At 41.4% G+C, this 22,155-nt stretch overlaps 1 protein-coding gene across 1 annotated transcript in view; it reads left to right on the forward strand.

Annotated features, from left to right (window-relative positions):
- Positions 1 to 22,155, forward strand: part of mid2 (midline 2) — a 129,650-nt gene that overhangs the window by 15,923 nt on the left and 91,572 nt on the right. The window contains exon 2 of the mRNA XM_034544237.1: positions 15,238 to 15,296. The gene's annotated coding sequence lies outside the window, so the exon portion shown is untranslated. The remainder of the gene's footprint in view (positions 1 to 15,237; positions 15,297 to 22,155) is intronic.

Consider the following 22,155-nt stretch of genomic DNA (forward strand, 5'->3'; position numbering starts at 1 on the left):
TACACACTGAAGTGGCACTTGAGAATATAATGTGTACAATTGTTCCATACTTCATGAGTCAGCCCTCGAGTTGTTGTTCAGTAACACGGAAACAAATACTTTCAAATGGCTTTATTTAATGTCAGCTTCTGTAGTATGTGAGATGAAAAGGCTTTACATGAAAGACGGTCTGCTGTGCTTGGCATAATCACAGCAGGAATCTCATGTGTTTGGGTGTGTGTGTTTCCTGGAGACACTAGATGGCACTATGGATATACAATCCTAGGGAAATCTTCTCAGCCTCTCTCTTCCACTCATATGTGCACAATGACAAACAGGACTTTAGTTGTGTCATGTAAAGAGGGAAATTAGAGATTTCGCCCCATCCCTCGAGGCAGATTGTTCCTCAGCTGAGGGCTGTGCCTCATAAACATGCATTTTGTATCATGCACTTAATCTGTTCCATGTTTGGGGATTAGCCTTCCCATCCACACAGAGGGGATGCTCTCTCCTCTCCTCTCCACATCTAATCGCATTTACTCTCCATGTATTTCTGTCTCTCCTGTGTTTTCTTCTCCTCTTTTACATATAAATCTAACTTTCATCCCCAGTACTTTCCTCATTCTTTGCCCCTCTCTGCTCTTCTGTTTCCTCTTTTCTTTCCCTCCTCTCCTCTCTGCCATATGGATCCCCAGTAATAATCAAAGCAATCTAGCAGGCCGTGCCGCGATGCAGCTGAAAGCGTTCTGAGAATCAATGTCAGGAAAAAAAATGCTCTATTTCATTTCTTTGTGCAAAATGCTCAAAAAATCGATCAGATGAGCAATTGTGCTGGAATTATAAAAAGTGCATATTTGGTTGGCTGATGTAATATTTTTAAGATTTGATTGCATACAAATTGACCCACGCACACACACAATGTGTTCCTGTCATATTCAAATGATATTTCTTTTAATATTCTGGTAGAAACAATTAGTTGTTTTTTGTCTCACTCTAGTCAGTGGATTTCTTTTGAAAGACTTGTGTTGCTGGTCTGAACATCTGGATGAGGAGCATGTCTTCTCATGTTACAGAGCGGTGTTTACCTGCAGTAGGAAGTGTGCTATCGCTGAGAACTGGCAACAACATACGGCTCAATGGTTTACATAGAACTGGTTGTACAGAAAACTGGTCATCCATCCTGCTTGTGCAGTACTTCGGTCTGTTTTGCCGACCTGTGACCTTTTCACAAACAGAGCTAACAAATCAATCGCTGAGGAAGCTAAGTTATCTTTACACAAGCACACTGTTATCAACTCTAATGTTTATCCACGCTAATTAGAGCACTCCATAGTCGAGAGAGTTGTCTGTGTGTGTGTGTGTGAGTGTGTGTGTGTGTGTGTGTGTGTGTGTGTGTGTGTGTGTGAGAGCTGATGACACCCACAACAAGGCCACTAGAACTGAAGCACAAACCAAAAGGCAGCTTCTCCACTCTGTAATGGACACAACAAGGACCCCTGTGCTCCGATTGGCCACATAGAGGCTTGTTGGGGAAGTGATTTAAAAGTCTCATACAGACGGCCATGAGTCTGTGTGCTGGAGGCAGCTGCACTCTTTAAGGTGTCTTGGAGTTAAGAAAAGGAAAAGGCCTTAAGACAAAAACACAGCACCTTCTCATTTTTCTAATGGAAATAGCACCTAATGTCAGGCTTCAGGTGAGATTTTTAACGCAAACACATTATTCAAACCCCCTTAATAGAAAAGCCTCCGATTAGATGTGGCTAATGAAAACTCTAAAAGTGAATTTAAAAAGCAAACGACAGCAACAACGACTCGACCCTGTCTTTATATTCACCCAAAGCAAGGCAAACAAATGTAGGTAGGAAGGTAGAGTGCATGTTGGCCGATGCCCAAGTCCTTTTAAACTGTCAAATATTGTCAAAGGTTTCAAATGTTTATGGCATCAATCACAAAGTGCTGTTTTACCTGATTCAGCTTTTAGTATTCACGCTGTGCTTGCGATGTTTGAGGACAGTCCGATCAATAGTTGTGATCACTAACAAATCTCTCCCAAATCCAGACACTAGAGAACAAAGATTAGACCCTGTGATCCAATCATTCTGCCTTTTGAGATGGAGCTATGGACATAAATAGTAATTAGACCATTCGTGGCGATGGGTATTTGAATTACACTCCATCAGGTAACCCCAGCTAGTAGTTTATAAAGTCATAGTAATTAGAGCTATGATTTATTTTATTTTTGTACTGTATTAATCCAATTGTAAGTAAAGAGGAATATTAATTTGATTAAAGTCCTTTTTGTTTATGTACTGCTTCCAATTTGAGCTTTAAATTAGAACTAACAAGCTATTTGTGTCGTGCAGCCAAGTTATTGTCTGGTACTCTTCATTGCAGTTTATGGCGGCCTAGAGGCACCGTTTCATCCACCTGAAACGGCTGTAACCTGAAGGAAGACACAACATTGCATCTGCAGGGGAGCTTAACTGTCCCATTGCGTGACGAGGATGCCTGGCGAGGCTCTGTGACACCGAGACACATCAGCGCTAATGGGGAGGTACATTTCCAACATGCTAGTCAGCCACATTGGCATGTTAAGATTAACAGCCCACTCTGAGCCACTGCTGTGGGAAAAAAAGGCCCTTCTGGGGAATTGAATGTTCTTATAGTCTTTTATCCATTTTGTAGCCTACACACAATTCAGTCTTTTACTTTAAGCATTTAACTCAAAGTGGGCAGACGGTTCTAGTGATATATTCATTGTTCGGCACACAAGATAGCACTTTCTAAAAAGCGACAGCGTTTGAATCAAATATTAATTTGCTGTTCTGAAAGACCCTTTTCAATATATTTCCATATTGTAGTTCTCAAGCACTGTCCATTTGGTTTGCTGTGAAATTAGATGGACAGAAGAGACTTTTTTCTTGTTGGCTCTGATACAAAGAGGAGTGTGTGTGTGTGTGTGTGTGTGTGTGTGTGTGTGTGTGTGTGTGTGTGTGTGTGTTGGGTTCACCCCATGCGTGTGCAAATACATGTGGGCTGGGACATGGGTGCGAGTCGCTATCACTTTAAATGTGCGATAGTTGTATCGAAGGGCCTTTTTCAAAAGGCCCTTTGATAATGGATGTCAGATCTCCTGCTTGGGGTGTTTGGCTGCTCCCCTCATGCTGCAATGAAGGACAGTCCATTTATTCATGTCCGTTCCCAGAGCCCCAGCAGCGTAGCTCCCGGACTCTCCCCCAAAGATCGTGAACAAAGGCCATATTCTGCCACTCGAGGATGGAGGGAAGAGAAAATGTGTGTGTGTGTGTGCATGTGTGTGAGAGGACATTACACTTGAAGTGTAGAGAAACTCATGCATACATCCAATTGAATGGGCCCTGTGTGCCGGCGTCTTTTTGTCCATCTCTGTGCGTTTGTGTGTGTCTGTCGCGTGCATGTGTCGCATCCCCTGACTCAAGGGGAATGCCCACCAGATAATATGCCACTGCTCTCTGTGCAACTTTGTTCTGCACAAAGAACCCGTTTCATGCTCCACTCTTTTGAAGCTCATACATCAAAAATGCGACTGGGTGGGTAATGGGTTGCATTGTGACAGATTCGCTCGGGGCCTTTTTGTCCCTGGTTTGACTCATGGGAACCAGGTACTGGCGTGACTTGTGAGTCTCGTGTTTCTGGTGTCGGGCATACAATCGTGTTATATCCCACGTTATGAACCGACAGCATATGTGTGAAGTCGTTGCAGGTCATTTGCCGCATGTCCCAAAGGGGAGATTTCTTTTGCACCTCGCTCCTGACACGTCAGTTGAAACTGTATTCATTCTCTCCCCACTCAGTAGATACTCTCTCACATACTTCCAGGCCACTTTGATATGCCTTTGTTGAAATCACTAGCGCAATCCTAAGGACACTAACCTCTCCACATGGGAGCAGCCTGAGTTTGTTTTTCACTCAATGTAACATATGTACTGTCACGTCCATTCCCAGATCCCCCCTCACGGTGTGTGCGTTAGACATTTCATACAGTTTCATGCGGCAGTTGTGAACAAGTGTAAATAAAATGGCCTTGACTTGTAGCTACACTGTCATGCACTGTAACTAAACGATTAATCTGACAATTTTTAATGTCTGAAATTAGTAAAAGTTTAGTAAAGCCCAAGATGATGTCTTTAAGTGCTGGAGCACCTTTTGATAGCTCAAAGAAATTCAGTTCACTTTCATAGAAGACGAAGGCCTTGTCCACACGTACACAGGCATTTCTTTCTTATTTTTTACTATGCATTTCGGGCTTTAGTCCACACCCAAACTGCTTTTTAGGTCACTGAAAACAGAGCTTTAGATTGAAGATTTTCAGGAACTCCGTTTTCAGGGTCGATGTGCCGACGGGTTTAATAGGGCTTGCTGTGTCAGAATGTGCGCTGTTATCTCCTTTGTGAGGCGGCACTAATGAGATGACATGTTGTGCGACAGCAGCATGAATACATTCATGGACAGCGGAGGTGGCCAAATGTTTACACATCAATGTACAGTTACTCTTCCACTGTATTAAGGAACACAGCCTTCAAAAAGAGCTACAGAGGTCACAGCCCCCCCCCCCTTCAACACATCTGTTGAACTGTCAGAAAAACTGTGAATATTCACGTTTGAAAAGTGTAACCAATTATTATTATTAGTTCCTCGGCTGGAAACATCTTTGGTCAGACCTTTATAGACCTTGACGTAGAAGCGTACATCCAGTTCAAATGTTCGGGAGAATAATTTGTTGCTCCTCCACAATGCCCTGAAAAAATCGGTCTCCATCTATTGTTAATAGAACAACTCGGGGCCTTACCTCTCAGGGACTTCACAAAAAAAATGTAATCTCCCCTCTTGAGAGACACGTTCATGTTCTGACATCTAGACTGAACCTGGAATTGCAGTAAAAATCTGAAAGAATATAGGGAGGATTTAATCTTTACACTTTTTATCTAACTTAACACTACCCTGCTGGCATCCCAACTCTACTGGGCCAATTTCAAATGAATTTGTGGTAACACATTTAACGAAATAGGACAGTAGTTAAAAATAGCTTCTCCCCACAATTTAAGCTCCTTTTTGAAGGCCACCACTTTTCTATTTTGCTGTCCTTTTACTGAATGCCACCCTTTTTTTTTCTCCTGTATTTTTTTTCTATTATAATTTTGATGCGCTCTTTGGTATTTGGTACTCCAGAATCCTCTTTATCAAAGCCATGGCAGACATTTTAACTAGTTTTGAATTCATGTTAATGAACCCCAAAACAATCATTACAGCTAATATAAAAGAACATTACTTTTCAATCTGGTGCAGAAGTTCAAGTTGCGTTCCCTACTTAGAAGCCTTGAGACGTGTATCACTGTCTGCAGGGTGCTTCAGGGAACACGCTGCTTCTCTCTTTCCTTGTACCGGTGATACACGGTAGCCTTTCCACAATCACGTCACATTGTCTTTCTGCCTACTTGTCGGCACTTTTCGGCCTTCCTTCCATCCATCCATCACAAGGCTGCACGCCTTATTGTGACCCTTCACATGCTGCGTGCGTGCCCATGATTAAAAGGAGAACATTACACTGAAATGAGCCTGAAAACATGCTCAAGCACCCCTCCACAAAGCCAGCCACCTGCAATCTTCTCCTTGGCATTGTTCTGCACCCCAGCGCCCTCCCGTTTTCATCTCTCTTTTTCATCTCTCGTTTATTTGTCTCCCTTGTGCGGTTTTTGCAACACCACGCTGAGTGAATTAGATTTGTGCCACGTGTGCCACTGTGAATAGTTGTCGTGTTCCTGAAGAAGTGCAGAAAATCTTTGCATCCGTGCCCCTGCCCTAGCGAGTAACTTTTAAATTGGGGGGATTCTTCAAGGACACGCAGAACAGCATTCATATTCATGCGTGGTGATCAAATGTAAACGATTACCCATAGGATTATGGCAGCAGCAACATTTTCTCTTCCTCGCAGATTTTTGTTCCCGTTTTTTAGGACACCTTTACATGGCTGTGCAGGACCAGAGTTTGAACATCAAAGCCAGAGCGACAGTGGATTTTGGCTCAGTCATGCAACAAGAGCTGATATGATTTTGTAGTGTACAGCTTATCGTCCCTGGCTCAGAAAACTGCTATTCTGTAATTACTGCTGTATTTGCTGTTTTGAATTCTAGCATTTCTAAGAGCACTTTCGAGATGAACAATATACAATATAACTCATTCTCACACCAGTGCATCAAATAACGCAGCATGGTCAGTGGAACTAAGCTTCAGATTATGACACCAAGCCTCCCCATCTAATGCCAGTTTAGCACGTGTCAGTGACGGCGGGTCAATATTACAATGCATACATAGGGACATTCAAAATGTAGGCAACAGAACCCATTGAGGTCGAGGAAAAGAGCGTGGTTGATGTTAACTTGACTGACTGACGACACACTAACACTAACAACTCACGGGAACTCATGTCAACTTTACAATTAGTTTTGCATGGGACACGAACAGCGATCCCTGAACTAAAGTCCTGTGTCTGTTTGAGCCGTCCACCTCATCGTGTGGAATATCTGCCACTTTATTTTGGCAGGTTGGTTGAAGCATTATGTACTTATTGCTTTACAGTAAACGTACCGTACGCAATAAACAAAAAACAGACACAAACCTATTTACAGCAACACAACTTTGAAGTTGGTTTGAGACTGAGCAGCATTCGTTTAACTGGCGGCAACAGTATGTACTGGTGGTAGTGCACTGTATTGGGCCTTTTTAATGATTAATAAAACAGCTGAAGACAAGCCGATGATGCATTATTTATTGATTTGCCTTTGTTCAGTGAGCCCGTCTTCATTGCTTCTTCCTATGTGATGAAACAGTCGATGCCTTTCTCTGCTCCAGTAACAAATCAATGACAGTCTGCTTGATCAAAGAATGGGACACATCCCTAACACAACATCAGGCTACATATAAAATATTTAGATGGCGCAGAGGAAGACAGTAGAGCGAGAACAGAGCAAAACAGGAGCAGGAAGCTCTGCAGAAGGAACAAGATGACTCCCACTCAGCAATCTTCTCCTCCTGGTGGTGTGTTTGATGTTGGCTCATACAGTTCAAATCGGTTTCTTTTACTGTCTGTTAAGTTTCCCTTAGAGCACATTTCCATCCTCTTATACTTACTCCTCATCTCTCACTAATATTAGACATCTGTCCATCCCAGAAGTCATCTTGACCCCGATATGACTCAATGTGATGATGGATCACTAATCCATGTTTTCTCTCTCTTCTTTCTTTTTTTTTTTAAGTGCTGTGCTATTTTCTTAGAAGCAGACTCACACATTGGAGTTTTTTTAATTTTTGTTTTTACAGAAGATGAGAAACTGGCCATTTATTTTGCTGCACAAAGTCTGGTTTGCACATCAAAAAAGTAAAGAAGGCTAATAGTGTTAGATGTTCTTTACAAATAAGAAGCTTATTAATAATGGAATAGGACCGAGTCAGTGTTAGCATGTTGTTTTCAGGCTATGCTTTCATCTGTGATGAGACACCGTTCACTAGCGCAGTTTGTCTCCTTACTGAGGAAATAAACAATCAACCATTTTACACTACACTTAAAGTTAATATTGCATTGTAAAGTAAAAGTGTTTAATCCTGAATGCTGTGTTTTGGTTCGTATGGTGACGTGGTACCTAGAGCTCTGTGAAACCTGTTTATGAGGTGAAGAACCATTTCTTGTTGCATCACTTGAACTTGAACTTCATTAGTTTTGCAACAATAATCACAGTGTTTATTTCAAAAGATAATCCAGCAGTTGGAAGATGAGCCGCTGGCCTTTCTTTTGAGGGAGATTCGATTTAAAAGAGACTAACAAGGCTGCTCAGCAGTGACTGCTGTCTGACTGGCTGAGCTCTGTCTTAATGATTATCCGACAGTGGCAGAGGAAGTGGCTCAAAGATGCCGATCCAGCTGCGTTACCTTCTAAATAAAACAACGGCTGATCCAGCAACATTATCTGCTTGTTGCACTGCCAGTTTTTAACCATGCTGTTCATATATCCAGAATAACACTGACCCAATTATTAAAGTTGTGTTTGGTAAAAGTGTTTTAGTTTTTACAATATCCAATATCATGTCAATACAACTTATATTTTGCCAAAGAGACACAAATAAATACTCAAAATAATCAACCTCTACCAACAAAGTACAGCCATAGTAACAAACAGTTAGCAGCCAGTGCGCCAGATTTCTGTGTTTTCTATATTGCACAAGGTGGAACCCACCACAAACAATGTAAAATAGCACACCGGGCTGCATTTACACAACATTAATACATCTAATACAACAATAAGAAACATGACAATCTATCCTTATGTGATATTCCTCAAGAATATTCATTTATAATATTGTTACCGAAGAATTTACTTTTTGTGAAATTAGACTCATTGGAGAAGCACTGATGCTTAATTCAAAAGCTGATGGAAGAAAATATGCTCTGCGATAATGAAGCCCCTGTGAGAGTCTCACCAGGCAGGTAGAGAGGAACAGCTGCTCGCCATTGTTGTTTGGGTGAAGCACCAAAATATGCAGAATATGCACATTATGTGGTAGGTTAAAAACAACAGTTGGTTCAGCCTAGTTGGGCTTCTGTTTGTTCCAAGGAAGTCCTCTCCACATGACAGACGCATCAGATACTGATGAGATCTGTCACATGTATTATTATCTCATTGTAGCGAAGGTAGAGTAGGACTTGTGCTCATGCAGTAAGAGAATCGGTGGCGCTGACGCTGAAAGAATTCATGATTTGTAGAACACATTTTGCATTGAAGATGCTCACCCAACTGACTCCCCAAGGTCATACTGTTTCAAGACAGAATAGAAAATATGAGATCTTACGAAATATAAGGAGGATCAGTATTAAAACGGTGTATATCGAAGCCTAAAATGGGAATAATCCTCCACCAAATTAGATCACGGTTGTCGTTGCTTGTCATACGTCAGTGTTGTTGTCTTTGTTAGCGCATCTGCTGCTCATGAAACAAAAACCAGCTCAGCAGCTGTGCAGGTTATTGGTGTAGCAGCCCAGCTAAAGACAGCACTACCATGAAAGGGTTACTGCAGTGCTGCTGCTGCGTGGTGGAATTCAGCAATGCTATCAGATTTTGAGCCAACTCTGTAAAGTTGGAGGTTCTTAGTTAAAAGGCAGAGTACAGATGCTACGGAGAGCCTTGGAGCTGATAATTAAAAGTGCATCCGACTGCGGAGAGAAGTTGACAGTCATTAGGTGAGAGGTTCAGCCTAAGTGAACAGTCTGCATAGGGACTGAGACCCGGCCGAAGCTGGCGCCCCATTACAGAGAAGCTTGGTGAGGAAGCACAGTGCACACCCCAGTCCATGTTCATTAAGTCACTGAGTCCCTCTCATTAATTTCACAATGCTAAACTTGTAATTTCATTTAGTGCACATGTAATATTGAAGTGCTGTGTGTCACTGCTCACTCAAACGTACGCTGCCACATTTGAAAAGTGCACAGTGTGAGGTGCTGATCATCAGCATGGGTGTTTCTACAGCGCCGTAAGTATAATTTATATGTGGTTTTTCTCTGGAAGCTTGGAATTCAGTGTGGAAAAGTAAATCATCAGTGTGAACAACCCACCAATCTGATTTCACAACATTACTCGTGTTATCTTGTATAATAGAACATTGTTAGTGTCTTGTATTTGCATCGAAGCGTAATCTCTCCAAAATAAACATTTTGTCCTGTGCTTAAATTGGGGCCCACCTAATGTCAGTACAAATATACTCATGCCAGCAGGGAGAAATAGGACAATTCTAGCTGCTATTTGTAGATAGTATTTGTGTAATAATATAAAACAGTAAGTGAATGCAGTAAATGAGCAAAACTCTTAAAATGCATGAAAACGTAATATTCCATTGTAGCGTTGGTCATTTATTTTGTAAACAGGCCAGATTAAACTCAAAAACAGTTTAATGGGGTTTAAAAAAAAGACCTGCTTTTCTCACGCTGGGAAAAAAAATGCTGATGGTTGACGTACAATGTCTGTATTCTGCTGTGAGTGAGGTCATACCAGGAAACGGGAGGCGAGGATGTGTGAGTTTCCCTGGCGATACTGTGTGGCTCCTGTGTGTTGTGGTGAAGCTGATAATGAGCATAGACATGTGTGTGCTGAGCTAATTCTGGAAGAGGCAACCAACGCCCTGTCTCATGAAACCCCAAGAAGTTCTGTTTCACAGAAAGTTACCACCAAAACGATTTCTAGCGTTCGAGTCATCCAAAACAAAGAGGTGGCAAATTGGTTTCATGTGATTTGTGTGACACCAGCATGATCTGATATTAATCATTTGTGAAGGGCTTATCTTGAGGAATATTGATAGTGTTTACAGATTTTGGTCTGTTCTGTTCCGTCAAAGCCTTGACAGTTAATTTACCAATAGGTTGAGTTGACTGAGCACAGTGGCAGCCTCTGTTGGGGCCGGATAATTGAATATAGTGAACTTGTCATCCCTCTTGTCCTTTGCATTTTATTTGAGCTAAACTGTGTCAGCGGTGTTCAGAACTCTTTAGCCTGCACCACATTTATCTGTGCCTAACAATATAGAAAAGTATGCCATTTTAATTTGGTCGCGACAGAAAGGTTGTTGATGGAATATCTAATTGTATTTATCAAGTATTTAGGGAGATTGTGACCAGACAGCAGCTAGAAGAATGTGGTTTTGAAAAGTGAAGGACAGCTTATGTCAAGGTGAATTTGTGCAATGTGTGTGCTGCTGCTGAGGAGCCAACAGTTGAGGATTGTGGTTGTATTGGGCGGATCCCAGTGGCCACCAGCAGGAAACTGTGGTTGTGGGGACTGGAGAAGGACAAGAATGCCCAGCTGACTCTTTTTTTTAATTAGTTAAGATAAAAATGAAAAATATATCACTCAGTCAGAGCTATAACATGTTTGTTGACTAGTCTCTGTAAATAGAGCAAGGCTTGCCCTTAATCCTTAAAGACATACTTTAACGATGGAATCTATGAATAAACCTGACTTGACTTAATAAAATGTTGACATGCACACAGTATCAGGGTCAGAGATAACTCATTCGCAAACACTCTTGAAACATTATGCTAAAGTCTTATCTTTTTGCCAAACCAGACTTTGGTCAGAAAGGCCTTTTATCTACATCAAAGGCTTGTTGCTGCTCAGCACATGTTGCTCACACAAGATTAGCTTTATTTTTTCACAATAATTACTGGCTTAAGTGAAAAAAAACACCAATTAAGAGTTGTACTTTTGAAGCAGTGCCTCTGCCGGGCTGTAAGTGAAGAATTTCAAGTATAACCTTTGGGCAAAAGGCACCAAACAAGATGAAGAAAAGGGACATTATTTTTGTCGACTGAATTATTACATCTGAGCTTTTAACCACATGAATCCCTTTACTTTTTGCTTCATGCTATGCTCCCAATTATCCCATTCATCCACTTTCGTCTGTGACAGAAATAAATATTTCAACGAGCCGAACTGCGATGTCTGGATTCTAACAGGGTTCTCATCAAAGTGAAATCATTGTCTACCTATTACCAGAGCATGTGTAGGACCTGTGAGAGGGAGAGAATATCTCAGTTATTTATATTCACACGTTGGATATTTTTCCCTTGGTGTCCTCCTGACTATCTTCATTTTCCGACTCCCACAGCTAGAGAATTGTGGGCTGGAAATATAATTTTGTAGTAGCTTAAAACTAAAGTGGGCTGAAAAGCACCAAGTGAGACAGCGTTGTTGTTATGCTGTTCACAGGTTGATGGCAAACATGTTTTTTAGTCCTTTTTAAAGTCCTTTTAAGTCAAAGGGACCTCTCGGGAATCACCAGCCCTATTAATGTATGAATGTGCTGACCCCTGGTTTTCACTGCCACACCTGTTTCTATTCAGAGGATCCAAATGTTCCACTCAGATCAAAGTGTTTCCTTTTGTAAAAACATTTTAAAGCTGAAAGGAGACATTCCCTTTTTAAATTGTTGTTTCAAACAATCCATGCGGTGTGTGTCGTGTTGTAGGGATGCCTTGTTGGGATTGCTGCAAGAATACTGGGCTTGGTTATCGAGGCGAGCCTTTCGGTCCTTATATAACCGGAGAGAGAGCTGTGCCTGTTTTCTCAGCATGAATCGAGTTTCTTTTTAGTGAGTGTTGAGCTTCAGCACTGTTGTCTCTTGTCACAGATTCTCTTTGTGGTCTTCATGGATAAGATCTTAAGGTTCAGAGAGTCTGCTTTGAGAACCTTAGAATCACCTCTATGCTCTTTGCAGATGATGTGGTTATTTTTGGCTTTATCAAATGGTGACCTCCAGCACACACTAGGCAGTTGAGGTGGTTTGGGCCTCTGATCAGGATGCCTCCTGGGAGCCTTTTGGAGGTTTTTCTAGAACCCGGGTTAGACCCAGAACATGCTGAAGGAATTGTAAATCTCATCTGGCTTAAGGAACTGAAAGACGTTGGGAAAAGAAATGTCTGGCTGATAAATCGATCTCATAAATTACTCCAAATTCATAATTAAATAGTTGATTTTCACAAAAATTCTGGTAATTACAATATGGAACTGCCACTGCTTGCCTGTGCTCGGGTAGTTCATAGTAAACGTGCAAGTTCTCTTCAGACACAGAAAATACACATGGCAGCAACCTCGAGCAAAACACTGTCCTCTGTAAAGTTTGTCTAAAGTTTATTGCAACTAAAAGCTGCTTCTCGATAATTGATTCCAGCATCTTAACCATATGCATGCAGACGAGTGGAATATGGAGCTGGATGACCTGCTTGCTGGTTCCCCGTCAGCTGCAACAACAATGGAGGAGAGAGTTGTGTATAAGACAGGGACGGTGTATCCGCATTGTTCGACCGTGAAGGGTGTGTGAATGGAAACATCCAACATGCTCGTGCCCATTCGCAATAATCTGGCCAAGAAAGACCCCTCCATCACAAGTTCCATGTCAGGGTTGGCCATAACGTCTGGACTACTTTGATTAGTCTGCTGCCATGGCGACCCTGCCCCAGATAAACAGCAGGAAGTGGATGGATGGAAGTCATCAATCAGAAATGCATTCCAGGAGTTACGTTATGATAATGATTTAAATTACCATATAGATTGTAGAGTAGAGTTTTTTCTCATAAATATGTGTTTCCTGCCCCAGAATCAAACCATTTAACCAAAGTCCAGATATGACAGGTCAGTGATGGCAATCTTTAAACAAATTAGAAAATGCTGGTTTTATTAAACGTGCTTGCTGTCAACCTTTCATCTTTTGTAGTAAGTACGTTTCTACATATCTTTATACGCTACTCGAGAATGACTGTGATGGGTTTGTGGGTATGTTTTTTTACCGTGTACTGTATACTGCACCTGCACCTGAGTAGAAAGACATATTGTAGCCTATTCTTCTAATTCATGTCATGTGTGCAAGGCTGTAGGATTTGTTGGGTGATTATCTGTATACAACTGCTAATTGATATGATCACTGAAAAAAAAAACATAATCAGTGGTCATTATGTAGCAGATAGTTGTGAGCTGGCATAGACACAAATCTCAAATTTACATTAGTCATGAACTGACACTTCCAGACCGAGTGCAGTGTCAATCTAAACTATTTTGAAGAATTATCTTTATTCCGAAGTGTAGAAACAAAATTAAATATATGTATATTTTTTCAAGAAATTATTCCTGTTTGCTTTATACTGTATGTTTAAATGTATTTGTCAGAATGTATAGGATTTGCCTCTCTTTGTCGTCGTCTCTTTTCTATGTGACGAAGAGACTACTTACTTACTTGGAATCCAGAGAAGATAAAAACTTGTTGCACCATTTTGTCATCCACTGACAGGCCTGTTTTCTTCTTCTTGTCTCTTATTGGGCAATCATAATGGTTCCTAGTGTCACATCGATGCACATCAGTGATTAACACACAGTGGGCGACGGGGGGAGAGATTGTCAGCAAGCAGCGACGTCGTTCATAATTAACCAGGGTTTTGTTCGCACAACTCATGCGAGTTAGTTTTAATATGCTAAATAATGAGCTGTATTGAACATTAATGGATGCTTACAAAGTGATTTATAAACATAATTCATTATTCAGAGTGCAGCAAATAAACCTAATTAAAAAATGAGACAAGTGATCACACAAATATCATCATATTTCCTTTATGTTTTTATCTGTATTCACGTAGAACATTCCACATGATCAAAATATGAAAACATAATAACGCTGTCTTAGTGTTTACTGTTTACTGAATACCACAAAATCCCCAGGATTCATGGATGAAGCTTCAGAGTCTGGAGGTATTTTCTACAAAGTCTCCCTCTCTGCTCACTAGAATCCCTCCTGAACAGGTTGAGAACAATTGCTTATTAGGATCGAAATGATGGTCTCTGTGTCCTGTTTTCTCCGACTATTTCATGCTGACAAAAAAAGCACTGATTGTCCGTAGTGGGACTTCTTCTGTGTTGACTGCATGCTGTTGCCTTTGTTTGGTTGCCTGCTGGTGTCAATATTTAACTGTCGCCTCTCTGGAGGCCAGATTGCTGATATAAAATCTGAGGCATTCTATAAAGTCAGAAATGGTGATCAAATCTCTTCATGGTTGTAAACACATTATTTTGTTGTTGATTGTTTTATTGTATGCAAATGACTTCTTTTAATTTTTTTTAATCAATTTCTGAATTGTTTGCTTTATAAGAACAGTCGATTACTTTCTGTTTTTAAATGGTAGTTTTCCCTTGTGTTGAAACCAGACGTGCAATATGCGGTTACAATGTCTAAAGATAAATATGCAGAGTAAACTACGGCGTCAGTGTAGCCAGAACCTGGATTAACTGACAAAGGAAATGTGAACAGAAAAAGCCTCAGGAGTAGGAGGGAGACCTTATTTATGAATGACCAGTTCTTAGATAGTAGGCAACATGACGTGACATAATTACATATGACTGCATAGTTCTTTTGCTGGAAGGATTCCTTATGAAACCTCACCTCGAGCACCTACAATAGAACACCAGTGTGTGTTTGGGAGGCATGAGTTCAGCATGTGGGTCTGCCACAGACTATTTACTGCTTGTCATTCCTGCCATCCGCAGCCTACTGTGAAATAATTGTCTGTTTTCAACTCGAACATGTGGTTTCATGCTAATCTGACTTGTTTTCTCATCCTCCTCCCCCCAGCCCTTCCCCTTATCTCCCTCCCTCTGTGTATCTCTGTCTCACCATCTCTCTCTGTCTCCCTCTCCAGCCCAGCGTCGTCCACAGTGGTGCTGCTCATTGCTAACTAGGCTGCCTCCGAGCCCACAGGTACGTTCCCTCCCCCCTCCTCTTCCTCCACTTCATGCTCTATTTTTAACTCCACTCTGCAGGATCCTTCCCCATGATTCTCCCTCTCCAACCCCAACTTCCATCTCTATCAGCACCTCACGAGCATTCCAGCCGAGTGTAGGAGCCTGTGGACCAATACCTATTTATGAATTTATGTCCATGCTTACGCTTCTATATTTCTTTTGAGCGTCTTGAAGAAACGCTGCCTCAACTTAATTTTAAAGCTTTACAGTATGAGAGGGCACTTTTGTCAGCTGGTGATCTATCCTCTTTTTTCATCATATTCGTATAAAGTATAAATGAAGTGTATCAGATAGGAAGCAATATGTAAAATGATGAGAACATAGTGGGTGAGTTGAGGTAGAAGATGGGAGGGATGAAAGAAGAGGGAGGATATAACAAGGTCGCGATTATGACTCAAAGCCTCAATGTTTTGAGCACATGTAAAGCACCGAGACCTACTGAGAACCACAAGGACTTGAATGACTGGATTAGCAGTGGACACGTTCATTCATGTCTAAAAGGGGTTGCTTTGTTAAACTGCCACCTCGCCTCGCTTGGAGCCTGGCTGTCGTCTCGGCCCCCACTGAGTGGAAACATAATGCACTTGTTGGACTGTAGAGCCCCCACCCCCCCTTCACCTCAGCCTCTTGTCTTCTAAGATCGCTCGACTGGATTTTCCCAGTGCATTTCCTCCTGTTAAGAGCCACATAACCTCCTCTAGCTGATGAGTACCACGCTCTTGAAGCTATCTGTGTTTGTGTGGAAAAAGCTTTTTGATTTTATTATACACAGGTTGAGTGGATGTGTATTTCTCTCACAAAAACAATTGTTGAAGTTATTTACGCCTCAGTGATGGTAACAAATAGCTTGAAATGGATTGGAGTTCGACTTTACCTTAGTGATGATGTATAAATATATATGTATCTATATATATATATAATTTTTTTATATATCGTCTTTTTTGCAAAAATTAGTTAAAACATTGTTAATATAGAGCAGTGGTTCTCAAATAGGGGTACGTGAAGGCACTCCAGGGGGTACGTGAAATATATATATTTAAAATTAGCATCAATTAAAAAATCCTTTAAAAACAGTCATTTAATAAATATTCAATACAATATAAGTGTAAGTTCATAAACTGAATTTAATATATTCTATATATCAAATCAGACACTGGTGGCCCAGCACTGTGTAATACATTTATTTATTTTTTTATCCAAAAAGTCTTTACGCTAGTTGAAAAAATATTTCGACAGGGGGTACGTCACTGAAAAAAGATTGAGAACCACTCTTATAGAGAATGACTGTATTAGGATGATGCAGCTCTTTGGTTTTCCAGGTGGCACAGGTGTTTTATCTTATCTCATCGGTAGGGATCCCATAATAGACGTAATGCGAGTTAATTAATGCAACATTGATTTTCAGTGATATACTTTCCATTTAGTGGTTGTCAACCTTGGGCTTATTGGACACCTACAGACTAAAGAATAATATTTTTTTCTTATGAACAAAGGGTTTGATTCCCATGGTTACACTGTTTGTCTTTGATGTGAAGCATTTATATTTAATATGAACTTGATCAAGGTTGTCTTTCATACAGAAAGGGGGGAGGGACAGAGAGGGAAAAATAATATAAAGAAGGCTAGATTGAGGCTCATTTAAAGGTCATTGAAGACAGGCTTTGGCCTAGCATTTTGTCATTGTTATTATGGTCTCTCAAGAACAAATTACACTTTAAATGCCTGCTGACTTAAAAGATGAATTTCCATTTTCTGTTGTGTGATACAGACAATCACGAGAGCTGGCCATGTCTTGAGGTAAACAATATGTTGTCAGCCTGAACAACACGGTCTGACTCGGTAATGATCCTTGTCTGTGTTCCACGACATTAAGGACTCAGGACAGACCTGCCTTGCATCATTCCTCCCTGATTTTCCCATGCAGAACCTGCGCTGGTAAACGTCTATGAGAGAATCCATTTGTCAAACTCACAGTCCTTCACGGCTATAGACAACAGCTGTCAATGGGAGGCTTTTGAGTTATTATGTGCCTTACCAAAAGAATCATGCAGCCTGTTTATTTAGAGAGGTTTCTGAAGCATTGTACACACAGAGGCACTCAAAAAATACACGCACACACATTAACTCTCTGCCCCTCCCTTTGTCGAGGAACATCACACACACTCTCCAAGTGCTCAGTCTTTGCCTGTCAAGGTGGAACACTCTGCGGCAGATGCAATAGGCCAAGCAGTGCATTCTGGGATAATGCACACAGTCACGCTGCCAAAGTTGTGATGTTGCATGCAGCACTGAGTATATAGGCTTTGAATGAACAGCAATCGTGCTTTGGCATACCAAGTTTAGAGCCCATTCAAATGTTTAATCATTCAAAAAAAAATCATATGCCATTTTTAATAATCCAGGCTATGACCCTGTGCTGTTCCTCTATGCTAAGTAGTACATTTAGCAAGAATGCAACCTGTATACAAGCATAGGTACTTTCAGTGATTGACCCATTCTGTCTTGGACATATTTGATGTGCGACCCAACTAGCTGTATTAGCATTAATTGTAAATGTGCTCTCCTCCATGAGCCACAAGGGTCTCTCTGTCTCTCATCTTTCTGCTCTCCTTCGGCGTCTCTCATCTCTCATCTCTCCGCTCTCCATCTTTTCTCTCTGATGTCAGTTTCTCACTCATCTTCATTTATGCAATCTTTTTTTTTTAGCCTGGCAAAAGCATAAATAGATCATTAATACTAGAGAGGCAAGTTTTTATTCATTTTGTTTTCATTTCCATGTTCCTCTTTCCCGCGCATTTCATTTCCCTTCCTCTCCGTTTGTCTCATGCCTCCTCCTTCCTCTGCCGTGTGCCTTCTTGCAGCCTGTCTTGGCCAGGTAGTGCACCAGATGAAAGGTTTGCAGCCAAAGTTCTTGTTCAAAGAAGACTTCTGCTGCATCCCTGCTCTCCGGGAGCACTCAGTTGTCCCTGCCAGGTGGATGGAGAGAAAGAGGGCAAGGGAAGGAGAAGGAGAAGGAAGAAATGTCAGAAGAGTGAAGGAAAGATTACGGGAGACAAACAGTGACACAAAGTAGAGAAAGAGTGAGTGAGATCTTGAAAGTATCTCTTACTTCAGATCCGGAAGTCGCACCTGGTCTCTGTAGATGATCAAAGACGCTCAGGTGAGGGCAGCGAGGGGAAACGGCACCCCTGCTTTCACTCGGCTTCCAGTTTCTACATCCGTACTCAGTCCGGAGGTCACCAGGGGACATGAAGGGGCTTTTGAAATTGTTGCCGACATGTTTTTCTTCACCTGACGTCTCGGCATCACACTGAGATCAGTTGAAGGAGTACAACTCGTGCCTTCAACAAAATCCATTGAACTTCACTCTCAAGTTGAACTTTAAATGGCTTGTTTGGCTTCAGCAGCCAATCAAGTCAGCATTGGTGTCCTAATATATTTAGTCTGGATTTGTTTTATCAGTTTGGTACATGCGAGCATGCTGAAACATATGCATCAAAGAGCAGACCACGTACCGTGTGTTGTCTCTGGGAAAGAGAAGTTTGAGCTTTAGGAAAAGCACGTTATCGCAAGAAAATAACACACGGACATGACATTCACTTGTTATGGCATCTTGTTTTGGGATCTATTCTAAATTCCTTCTCTTCAAACTAATCAATAGGATGTGCTGATTAACCACATGGAATGATATTGGCTTGCCACACAGGAGATGTGTCTTGATTGTGCTCCACTATGTGGCAGCTCTCCAGTTCCCATTGTATTCGAGTCAAAATCGTCTGCTGCTTCCAAACTGTTTTAGAAATCGAAACACAGCGTTGCGCTCGCAGGCCCAAATGTACATTTATTAGCTTCTGTCAGAAAAGTCTTTGCCCGGGAATAATTGGAAACCTTAAGCTTAAAAGAGATATTGTGTTTGCAGTCAGAATGTAAACCATTTGTTTCTCTGAAATAACCACCGTGATGGCATTCTCCTCAGGGATTTGGAAGGAGGACAAGCGGGATCTATGGTATACCAACATAAATCTCATCTGAAGACAAGCTAGATAATGCACTGTAGGTCTGAGCTGGGAGATTTAGCCTCTGGATGCTGCGGTGACAGGACATACTGAGGGGAGGCAGTGCGGGCAGTAAAGTAACTGACAGCTGGTCATTACGACAGACGCAGGTGGGCCAAAAATCAATCACGCCGAGACTGGCCTGGACCGTGACAGATACCTGATGTCTGCTTGATGAAGAGCTCTGCTGTTCCTCTGAGTGATGAGGAGGGGGAGAGTGCATTGAAAAGGGAAAGAGGGAATTAGGATGAGTCGGAGGATAAGAAAGAGGCATGGTGGAGGAGGTGTGAAGAAAATAATTAACCACTGAATCAGGGAAAAGGTTGAGGTACATTTACACTATGTTAAGGAGTAAACATGGAGGAAAAGTGGAGGAAACGGGAGGAGGTCCCGAGGGGAAAAGGAAATGAAGAAGAAGAGAAGAGGAAGGGCAGGCCGAAGAACAAGGCGTGTGCCAACACTTGGGGTCACGCTGTCATTTGACGTGGTTCCAGTTACCGTGGCAGCACGGGCTGAAGTGCGTGTTTTGACAACACCTTTATAGGCTATTTCATGGTGTCTGCACTCACTGTATGAGAAAGTATCTCAAGTGTGAAATGCCACTGAATTATTGGCCCACACGCAATAACTGGGAGCACTTTATTTAATTTTTCTACTCACTTAAAAAAATGTGTGTATCAAGGGGAATTCTATACTGCGGGATAATGTCGGGAATGTAAATGCACTTTTAAAGGTCGGCCAAAGTCCAATGAGATTAATTTCAAACTGTTTCTGGTGACTTTACTGAGCAACAACTTGAATCAAAAGACAGCTTATTCTGCTGACTACGTTATGGCGTATGCGTGAAATGAAAGTACAACAATTGGTGGCAACACACCTGTTTTTGCAATCATGTTGTCATCTTAACCACCATATCGGAGTCTAGGTATAGCACAATACCAAACATGTCCTCGCTGATGCTAATATCCTCTGTTGCAATTTATCTCTTCAGATCGTGAATCTTTTTAATACACAAACTGCATTGTTGAGTTCATATCTGTGTCGGACCCCTTTTCTTTCTTTTTTTTGGAGGGCAATGAGATGAGGAGGGAAATGAATAGTCACGGCAAACAAGAATCCCATGGCAAATGGGTAGACATGTTGACCGAGCAGTAAGAGCACTTATCCAGTGCATCAATGTCAGCCTAAGTATTCCACAACAAGGCCACCAGACAACATGGGAACAAACAAATGTTAGATTAGTGTTTGTGTAGACCAGAAAATATCTGTGATGGCAGCGGTGTACTGAAATGCCATCACAGCCTCTTTGCACTGCATTCTTTTGAGTGTGCTCCACGCTCGCTCAGGCACTCTGATGAGCAGTTAATTATAATTACTTCGGCACACCCTCCTTTCAAAGCTCCTTGAGCTCAAGTAAATAGATGGGACCACACCTCAACCTGGTGGGTGCAGCCAGAGGGGAGATGCTCAGGTCCAGTGCATGAATGCACATGTATGATTCACATGACGTGCATGTCGAGAGAAAACGTCTCAAACCCTTTTTTTTAATAATCACGAGGTCCTTTGCTGCTGAAACAAGAATTAAACAATTTCAAGAAGTTGAGTAGGACATGCAATCGGTGTCGAATATGAATAATAAATAGGGGAAAAGATTGCGGTGGTTTTCAGTTGCTTGTCCCTTAGGTCTGAATTATGCATACATCTTCCCTGCGCTGCTCCTACTACTACTACTACAACGTCTACTGCATGTTGTGGTTGATACTTTCTTATTGTCAGCGATCTTCTTACAGAAATAAATGTACCGATTAGCCTCATTTTGATCTTAAACTAAGTGCAACAATTATTGTAATTTGCTGGATAGTCCCTATTTGAAAGGACAGTAAAGGCAGCAGTGAGAGCAGGTCGGTGATATGCAGATTCCACTCTGATTGTTAGACTGTTCTTTTTAGTTTGCTTTAATATATTTGTTTTTTTACAATATTTAGATATTTATAGTCTGTTTGTTAAAGAACACATTATGATTACAGCACCTACGATCTTCTACATCATCACACAAATACCTCTAACATCCATTTAGTCCACATGGGCTTTGAATGGTTTCACATATGAACATATAAATCAGAGGATAGAGTATCGTATCCAATTTCATGCAATTTGCCAAAAGCACCCTATTTGATTCAATATGCTACAGAATGTTTTTTGCCATCCTTCTGCTTATGTTAATGAGTGCTGCACATCTAGCACACTGTGTGGAGTCGTATCTGCACATGAGGCCTGCTCCATACTTTCCCTTTATCAATATGTATTTCTTCTCTACTCAATCACCTTCCTCCCTCCTACCTCCATCTATGTCCTCTACCTCTTTTATTTTATCTCCTGCTTTAATCAAGCATCCCATCACAGACCCAGGAGGATGAGGGATAATGAGATTAGGCCTGTACATGTTTACACTTTCTGATTTACATTGAGCTTTCCCTGTCTTTCTCTGTCTGACCCATATTTTATCTGCCTCCTCCGTGTTTTGGCTTTTTATGTCTCCAGTCTCCCTCACAGGCTGTCTATCTTTCCCACTTCTGTTCCTTTGCCTTTTGCTGCAGGAGCAGTGTACACACACACACACACACACACACACACACACACACACACACACACGCACACACTCACTCGTAATATTATCCAGTGATGTTTCAATTCCAAAACTGCAGTGTTCTGATTATTTCAGTTCAGTTGACTGTATCATACATAATTTGTCATTCTCTT

The sequence above is a fragment of the Cyclopterus lumpus genome, chromosome 10, assembly GCF_009769545.1.
Source record: "Cyclopterus lumpus isolate fCycLum1 chromosome 10, fCycLum1.pri, whole genome shotgun sequence".
Classification (NCBI taxonomy): domain Eukaryota; kingdom Metazoa; phylum Chordata; class Actinopteri; order Perciformes; family Cyclopteridae; genus Cyclopterus; species Cyclopterus lumpus.